Source organism: Perca flavescens, chromosome 7 (genome assembly GCF_004354835.1).
Source record: "Perca flavescens isolate YP-PL-M2 chromosome 7, PFLA_1.0, whole genome shotgun sequence".
Classification (NCBI taxonomy): Eukaryota; Metazoa; Chordata; class Actinopteri; order Perciformes; family Percidae; genus Perca; species Perca flavescens.
In genome coordinates this window covers 38,410,491-38,420,202 of record NC_041337.1, presented here as the reverse complement: position 1 = coordinate 38,420,202, position 9,712 = coordinate 38,410,491, and positions in this window count along the sequence as shown.

Below are 9,712 nucleotides of genomic sequence, written 5' to 3'. Positions count from 1 at the left end.
GATACCCTAAACCCAACAGGAAGTCCGCCATTTTGAATTGAAAGTTTGAAATGGCCATTTCCACGTCGTACTTTAACGAACTCCTCCTAGAGATTTCATCCGATCAACTTCAAACTCGGTCTGTGCCATCTTAAGATGTTAAAGATGAAAATTTGTTAAAAAAATAACTTTTCGTCGTAGGGCGTGGCCGTGGCGGGGCGGCCATTTTGTGTGTTTCATCATCGAAACAGGAAGTGGGTGTAACTCGAGTGTACGTTGTCCAACTGGCTCGAAACTTTTCAAGATTCATAATAGTCATAAGGCCGATATTTACTTAAAGTCATAGCGCCCCCTAATGGCAACAGGAAGTAGGCCTAAAAGTCAAGGTGCTATACTTTAACGAACTCCTCCTAGAGATTTCATCCGATGGACTTCAAATTCGGTTTTAACGTTTAATGTCTTAACCTTAAAGATGAAAAGTTATTAAAAACCAAATCTGTCGTCAAACTGTGTGGGCGTGGCGTGGCGGCCATTTTAAGTGTTTATCGATGAACAAAGAAGTTGTTGTAACTTGAGTGTACATTCACAGCTAATGAACTGTATGACCTAGAGTGTTGTGTGAGGTATCATTGAACTCAGCAGGGAGTTCCGTTTTCATTGGTTATAATCTTCAGTGTCTGAGTGCCACGCTAATGCATGGTCACAAGGAGTGGCGTCTGCCAGTAACCAGAGCACGAGGGTCCAGAAGTAAGGCCGGTTACACACTGGATGCGTCGAGTGAGCGTGTCAGCCGCGTGGCGTGTCCGTTTATATTTCGGCTCCCATGGTAACAGGTTAGAGCTTATACACTGCCGGCATGAGACGCGTGCCTGCTAGAAATAGAACCAACGCCTATTTTTCACGCGAGACGCGAGTGTGTTGGAAGCGGTTCCAGGCAAAATAGAATAGAAAAATATGTTTATATGTCATTTAGACACAAATACATATTAACAAATGACATGTTGATGTTTGAAAGCCTCTAGGTTTGGATATAAATCAAGACATGAATGTAATTGTTTTTTAATCGATTTTCTAATATTGCACCGGTCAATACAGAAATATTCTGTAGCCTATTTTGCCGTCAATACTGCAGAGGTTGTCTTTGCTGTAATCAAATCAGTATATATTTATGTTTAACATGGTATTTAATGTTATCAATGGGAAACATCCATGTGTCCAGACAAGGCTAGCAGCAGCAGCGCCGCGTCAGACACCTTTCTGGTGGGTAAAGACAGACAAAATCCATGCAGCTGACACGCAGCAGAAACACCACGCACACGCCACGCCTGCAGTGTGTAACCGGCCTTATAGGAGAACAGATATTGTGTGGTATGAAATATAATAATCATTGTGTAGTTCTCCTCATTGACTGTCTTCTATCCTAAATTCAAGACTTTACGGAAAGAGAAAAAACTGAAGTTGATCGTCACTTCAACTTTGCACCTGGGGATGGACAGTCCATTGAGCTGAGGTGGACGTGGACACATTAATGTTAAAGCTGTAGTGTTTATCATTGCACATTAGCCTAGCAGCTAGCAGAGTTTCATTCTGCTTAGAGCTTAATCCCAACAAAATGGCACAGTTGAATTTCAGCCTGCATGCATGTTTTTGTAGCCTAAACAGAGCGGCTTATATTGGTTAAATTAGAGAGAGCAACAAGTTAGTGGACTGCTGAGTCGCCCTCTGTGCTCTTTGTCTGCTCAGCTGCTAAAACCGCTGTGCTGCGAAGCATCTGCCCTCCTCAGCAAACTTTAATCCCCCGCACTAATTTACATCCTGGACTTTCCCGTTTTTGTTTAATATAATAATCCTGGTTGGAATTGGGCCACACTGCATGTTGAGTTAGTAACAGGCAGGTGTGTTATTAGGCAGGGTCCAGGTACACACACACAGAGCCAAACCACGGACAGGAAAACACAAGCGAGAGATGGCACAGGAATATGTTGGCAGTGTCAAAAATCTAAACCTAGATACCACTCTCATGTCTGTACAGGAAAATCTGAAACTCCAGCCAGTAGATGGTTATCTCTACCAAGCATAACGACTGCTAACAGCCAGTGCTAATTTCTTGTCTTCTCCGAGCACATCCACCATCACGTACAGATAAGAAAAACACATTTTTGAGTTGACTTTCAGTTTTGATAATTAGGCATGCTATGACATGTTCATGAAAGGTTGTGTTTTTTAGGTTTAAGCTGTCCTGAAATGAGTAAGGAACGGAATCATTTCTCATGTTTTGTTTGTGTAAAGTGATCTGTGCATTAATTTTTATTATGAAATAAAGAATTTAAAAATACCATAATGTTAAATATAAAGAAAATGGCCATACTTCTTCTATTCTATAGGTAATGGTTAAAAATATAATGGAATAAAAGGCAGTAAGGGAGCTTTTCATATCTGGGAACTAGGCCCGGATATGACTACACTTGACCTTCAGTTTGTTTAATTAATATAAACAGGGCTTCAGGGTAACTTGTTCTCCCAAGGAGTATGTTTTGCTCCAAAGTAGAAAAATTTAGCAGTGACTTACATAAACTGTTATTACTGTTATTTTGCTATTTTGTACAATAATACAATCATATGATAATGCATAAACGTTATGAAGTGTAATGTTTTCTAATTTAAAATATAGTTTATTGATTAATAAATTGTCAATGATGTTGAATATACTACGGTTCGGCGTGCATGTGAACTGTTTATTAATTGTAGTTTATATGTAGCTGTGATGTGAACGGAACGCAGCAGAAAGTCTCTGCAGTTTGTTCAGGGAGATCAGAACTGGTTATGCCTTAGAGATGAAGAATTGTGTTTATAGGAACATTACATTCCTTTCTCAATCTGTATTCTTGTATGGACTTGCGTTCTTGTGTCCCTGTGTCTCTGTGAAACATCTTGGCTAAATTAATTCATCAATAAATTCACTTCTCAACTTTTCAGGAGAGAAATTAATTGTGTAGATTTTGAATATTTGCAGTTATAAAATCAATGGCAAATTGACAACTTGCTCTGACGTTTTCAGAGTTGAGAAGCTCCACAAAGTGACGCAGTCATTTTGCCCAACAGTCATGACGCCATTGTTACTTACACACAATGGCGTCATTTTCAGCATCTATTATTATTACTATTAAAACCCTCTAGACCCTAATCGATCGTATACGATCTAAGACGGCACCTCTGATTCATATTTTCACCATTTAATAACCATAAAATTTAGACACTCACTGATTTTGGCAGCTAAAAACTAAGTAGTTAGCCATCACGGCGGTGTCTTTGGTGTCTTTCTAGCCTTAACATCCAGCCTGGAACTTGTGTCTTTTTTCGGAGTTGTGGAGCAATAAATCCAATTTCTTACATCCAAGATTTATCCACTTGATGTCCATAATTTATCACGTTTTTGGTCATTTCTGCTGCTAGCTCTGTGCTACCGTCTAGCATAAATCTCCCATGATAATGATGCTTTGCGAGAGTGTGTTGATGTTTTACAACCAATGGGAAGGCAGGTCCGTCACACATTACGCCTTATATGGGAATCTGAGCGAGAACAAAGAGAAAAGTGGAAAAGAGAGATAACTCAGAGAAGAATGGTGTCACTGTTTAGATATTTGGGATACATTTGGGCCTTTTTTGAAGAAATGTAAATAGTTTGCAATTTATGAGTTATAATGTTCATTATGTTCATTTTTGCACTGGATGATTCCAAATATATAGGAGAACTGGACAACACAAATGTTTGTGTAGCATTGCTGTGTGTGTGATATAATAAATATGACATTATTATTTTGATTATTGGCATAAGGGAAAAAGCGTCTGGACTTTTTTTGAAAAGTCAAGACATATGGGCAGGCACAGATTTAGAAAGCAGAGGCCCCTGGGCACAAAATCTTGGAGGCCCCCCCTCTCAGAACTCGTGGCCCAAACTCACACAGCATCTACACTTTTAGAAACAGTGAAAGTAAGCTGTCCAACTCCATTTCTTGTGATGTTAATTGTGACTCTATAAAACAAAGGACAAAATGGAAACTATCACAGAACAATGAAAATGAAATGAAAATGAAAATACAGCCTAATAACATAACTAAGAATAACTACAGTCATGTCTGTACAGTCTAGCTTCCCACAATACACAACATCAATGCTAATCTCAACAGATAACATCCAGTCCACTCATCTCTTCCACAGAGCCAACACAACACTAGTAAATCACACCAAAAACAAAGGCAAGAAAAAAACGTAGTGGTGACCACAATTTGATCTAAAGAGCTGACTTTGGAAAAACAGCTGATTGTTGAGCACCTCTTTTACTCTCTCTCACTGTCTCTCCCCTTCACGGAGAAACAGATGATCAACGATCTGCTAGCCTAATGGTAACAGAGCTGTGTTTGTCACATTGTAATCAAATATATGAATGAAAATAGGTTGATTATAACTTATATATACGTATAGGCCTATACAGCTCACTCTCAGCGTGAAATGTAGTTCTCAAATTTAAGTTGCACAACTTAATGTATGGCAACTATTTTATTCTATGTCATAATTTCCTGACATGTAATGACACCTGACAATAACGCCATTGCTGATGTTCAGCTCTACATCTCCACAAAATCCATCACCACGGCAACTCACTCCACTTTGACCATTGGCCTCAGTGAAATTAAATCATGGATGCAAACCAACTTTCTCAAACTTAACTGTGACAAATTGACACGATCATCATCGGTCCCAAATTCCTCTTCAAAACATCGCACAACTTTTGCTTCACCATCTATAACTGCACTCTGTCGCCCTCCTCACACATCTACACCATCAGGATGCTTCACCATCTATAACTCTGACTCCCTCCTCACACATCCATCAGGAGTTAGTTTGGACAGCAACCTCTTCTTCAAATAGCATGTCATCAAAATCTCCACAACTGCCTTCTTCCTTAAAATCTGTATCAGTATCATTTTATGGTTTATATGTTTGTATATTTACACACTTTCCATTTTAGAGAAAGAAGTATAGCCTACTTTATTTATTTATCATTTTTGTATTACATTATCTGCAGAAATTATTATATTTGGTGGTGACAAAACCCGTATTATGATTTTGGCGTTGCAGAGATGCCTGCTCGCTGTCCGATTGTCTGATATGAATGACCACGTTCTGTCTTACACAGCAAACTAATTCTTCACTGGTAAGACCAACATACTGTAATAACATGCAAATAAAAAAACATAACATCTTGTGAATAGGCCTAAGTGATTTAATCAGCGGAAGGTTCTAAAAATATTAAAAACAACAAAGCTGTACTTCACCGATTCTCTGCAGTGAACTGACGGAGAAAGACAAAAGATATAGGCTACTTTTAAAATTTTAGGTGAAATATGACGTGAAAGTAGCCTACCCTCAACTAGAGAATGACTCCCACATATGATGCATTGATAAGCCAGACCGCGTATCTGGTCATAAAAATGTCTATTAATACAACAACGTTACATGATTAAAAAAGCAACCTATCAGAGAGAGCAGAGGTGCTGGGCTCTAGCTACATCAGAAAACAATATCTATTTAGGTGGGTCGGTGGACGCAGATTCGGAAGGCTTCGGCGCCGATCAGTCTATCTCTAATAATCAGGGTGTTTAATAAGTGGGAAAAGTAGTAGATAGATCTACATTTTGAGGCTGTCAAACTGGTAACGTAGCTACGTAGGCTACCGCTGGGTCTCTACCGCCGGGTCTCTACCGCCGGGTCTCTACCGCCTGCGGAGTCGGAGACCGTGGTGTGTGTGTGTGGGGGGTCTGTCACTCCAGCCGGGCTGTGGTTCTCTGTCATGTCCCGCTGCTGATGGTCAGGGTGCTGATGTTCTAATTGTTCATCTAAAATAGCCAGGCTGGATGTTGTGATGCTAAACTCCTCATCGCTAGCATCACCGCAGGCGTCGCCAGGCTCTTTATTAGCGCCGAGCCGACTTATGAAAAAAGTGGAGATGGTTGGAATATTACTCCTAATTGAATCCTCTCTGCTACCTTTTCCCTTTTAGCTTTCCGTTTTGTGGCTCCACCATTTTTTATCCATGTTGTTTGTTTTGTTGATGTCCTCTCCTCTCTTTCACTCTATCCTCCACCGCCTGGCTTGCCGCTCAACCGTTTCCGCGGTAACCTGACTCGTAGTCATCAGACAGCCGACAGCAAAAAACTGACCATAATACTTTTTTGTGTGCAACTAAATTATTGTTAACACACATATACACAAACACACACTAATTCATTAATTGTATTTTAATTTAATTTTAAATAAATAAATAAAAAAAAGGATGAGGCCACACAGTTAGTGGGGTCTTGGAGGCCCCCTAGAGGTCGGAGGCCCCCGGGCACCGGCCCAATCGGCCCGGTGGTAAATCCGGCCTTGCATATGGGAAGTGATTTAGACAGGAGATTGGCTTAGCTTTTATTGTTCTGAGTGTGATATCAAATACATATCTGTGAGATTCATTTTCCGTTTTATTTATTTATTTGTCTTTAAGGTCATACAACCTTTTTTTACATTCAATTAACCTCACTACAGCTCAAATATTCTAATAGCCCCGTTTTTCCTGAAAAGAATGATGTACATTGATTGACTATAGACAACAGGGTTGATGTTTTAGCTTTTTTAAGAAATAAAACCAGATGGAAAAGGAATTGTAAAAATGGCCTCAGGTTCCTGGACGTTAATATTGTACGTGGCGTTTTCTTTTGCGGGGTGCAAGTGTTCCACCAAAACCAGTTCCTTCCTGAGATAATTTAGCAGAGCCACCATCGCTGCATCTAGAGCTTAGCGCCGCCCAAGACCGTTGGGATTGGTTTAAAGAAATGCAAACAGCATTTTATTCCTCCTATCCCAGAATGCATCTGCGATGTAGTCAGACCTTACTATGTAGATAGAGCTGGACATGAGAGACTAGTACAACTCCAGTTCTCACCAACCTCCAAATGGCTCTAAATGACATAAATAAGGCAGCACACATTATTTTTAATACCACCCAAGAATTGGATGAAATCTCACCAGATGTTTATAATGGGGGACTTTAATAACTGCACCCTCAAAAAAACTCTGTCTACGTACTCGCAGTATGTCACCTGTCCAACACAAAAAAATTAAATAATTTACTTATGTTACGGCTCCATCCAAAAGGCATACTCATCCAGTGCCAGGGCCCCCTTGGGGGGCTCAGATCACAACACAGTTATTCTAAGACCCACCTATTAACAGGTTTTGAAAAGGGGTTAAGCCTGTGGAAAAGCAGATTCAGTTGTGGGATGAGGACAGTATAGAGATGCTGAAAGGATGCCTGGAGTGTACATCCTGGACCTTCTTTGAGGACTCTTCAGCTGACTTGCACGAACAGACAGAAGCTATTTCGGGATACATAGACTTTTGTGTGAGTGCGGTCATTCCAACTAAGACCATTAAGGTGTACCCAAACAATAAACCCTGGGTGACGAAAGAACTAAAAGACATACTAAATGAGAAAAAGAGAGTCTTTGCTTCAGGAAGCTTACAGAACAGAAAAGACATGCAAAGGAAGGTCAATAAGGAGATCTATAAGGCCAGGTGTCAGTACAAGTACAAGGTACAGAGTACCCTGGCTGCGGGGAATTCTAGGGCTGCATGGACTGGTATAAAGTTGATGGCCAACGCCCCCTTCAAGACAGGGAAAAAAAATATTTCATGGAGGACACAGCATACCGTGCTCTGGCCAACAACTTAAATGAACATTTTACCCGCTTTGAAATAAATGACAGTGACAATGTCTCTGCTTGGAAACAGATTGTAATAGACGATGCTGGGATGGAGAGCACTTTGATTATTATGGAGGAGATGGTCCAGCGAGTGTTTGAGAAGACTAATGTGTGAGTCCGGGGGCCGGATAACAGTGGAGGCAGAGCGCAGCAGTCCAAGCACTCTGGAGGGTTGTAAAACGCATGCTTGTGTTTTATTTGCAGACTTTTCATCAGCATTCAGTACAACGCACCCACAAATTTTAGCAAACAGACTTAGAGACAATTTTCAGCTAAATTCAACATTAATTAAATGGATTTTGGATTTCCTGAGTGGGCGGCCACAAAGAGTAAGGGTGGGAAACACATTAACTGGGGTGCGCTTTACCTCAATTGGGACACCACAAGGTAGTGTCTTGTCACCACTGCTTTATATATTGTACACTGACTGTTGTCGCAGTAGCTACCCAGGGCATCATATAATTAAATTTGCAGACGATACTGCTGTGATTAGTTTACTGGAGCGAGATGGAAACTGCAACTGGGAGGCTTCACGCCTCCCAGTTGCAGTTGAATACGTCCAAGACAAACGAATTGGTCTTTGATTTTAGATGTGGGGCTCCCTCACCCACTCTGACTCTGATAAGAGGAGAGGAGATAGAGATGGTGACGGAGTGCAAATATCTCGGTCTCATCATTGATCATAAATTATCCTGGGATCAGTGTGCTGATGCCGTTTTTAAAAAGTGCCAACAACGTTTGTATTTTCTTAGGAAACTTAATTATTTTAATGTCAACAACAAAATGTATCGAGAGTATTCTCTCCTACTGTATTGTATGCTGGTATGGACATTAAAAAATTACCCATAGGAACAAATTGGGGAAGATTGTTAAAACCTGTGGAAAAATCATTGGTAGTCAACAGGTAGACCTGTACCAACAATATCTGACCAGATTGGCACTGAAGGCAGATAAGGTTTGTATGGATACAACTCATCCACTTGCAGTGGAGTTCAAGCCGCTCCCTTCCGGTCGTAGATATAGATACCCCAATGTCAGAACCAACCGAGCAAAAAACTCATTAATTCCTATGGCAATAACACAATTAAATAAGGTGTAGGGATGGGTATGACTGAAAGAATAGATGTGAAGTAGGATAATGTGCAGTAGTTTTTTTTTTTTTGATTTTATGATTTTTTTTGATTTTTATTTCATTTAATTATGATATTGTGCAATATACTCCTTTTACTTTATTCTATTTATTGATGTGTTGGATAGGTAGTGCTGTGGATTTCTGGTTCAATGTTTATGTTGTGGATTATGTGTCAATATGCCTGTACTGTACAACAAATTGCCAATCGGGGACATTCAAGTTTTCTAAGTCTAAGACTAAATCTAAAAAAAGTGTAATGCCGTACCAATGGGCAGTCTTGGATGGTTGCCGTATAAAAATTCTCTTTATTTTTGAATTTCTGCTCTTGATTGAGAATTTAAAAACCATTACACAAACAGCAGTTTTTTTATGACTGTACACAATTTTAGCCCACTGATGAGAAAAAAACTTATCATGGAGGAATATGGTGAGGGACAAAACAAAAACAACCCAAAAAGGTCTCTGTGTTAGTACATGCATTTTCAGAACAAACAGTGTGTGGCTCATACAGTTGATTTCTTGCCAAAACAAATTATGAATTATAAATTGACTGCAATTTATACATGACCATGCCAGTTTTTATAATATTTTTTAGGGATGCACAGAATCCAGATTTTTGGTGTTTGGCCGAAACTGAATACTGAATCGTACTCCCATCCTCAGTCCATTAACACAGTAAGCACAGAACGGCAGAAGTCAACAAAGTCCACAGCGTCTAAAATAATTAAATGTAACAACTTAATGTTGAATTCACATGTACTTGTACTACCAAATGTTACACGCCAGTTTGTAAATAAGT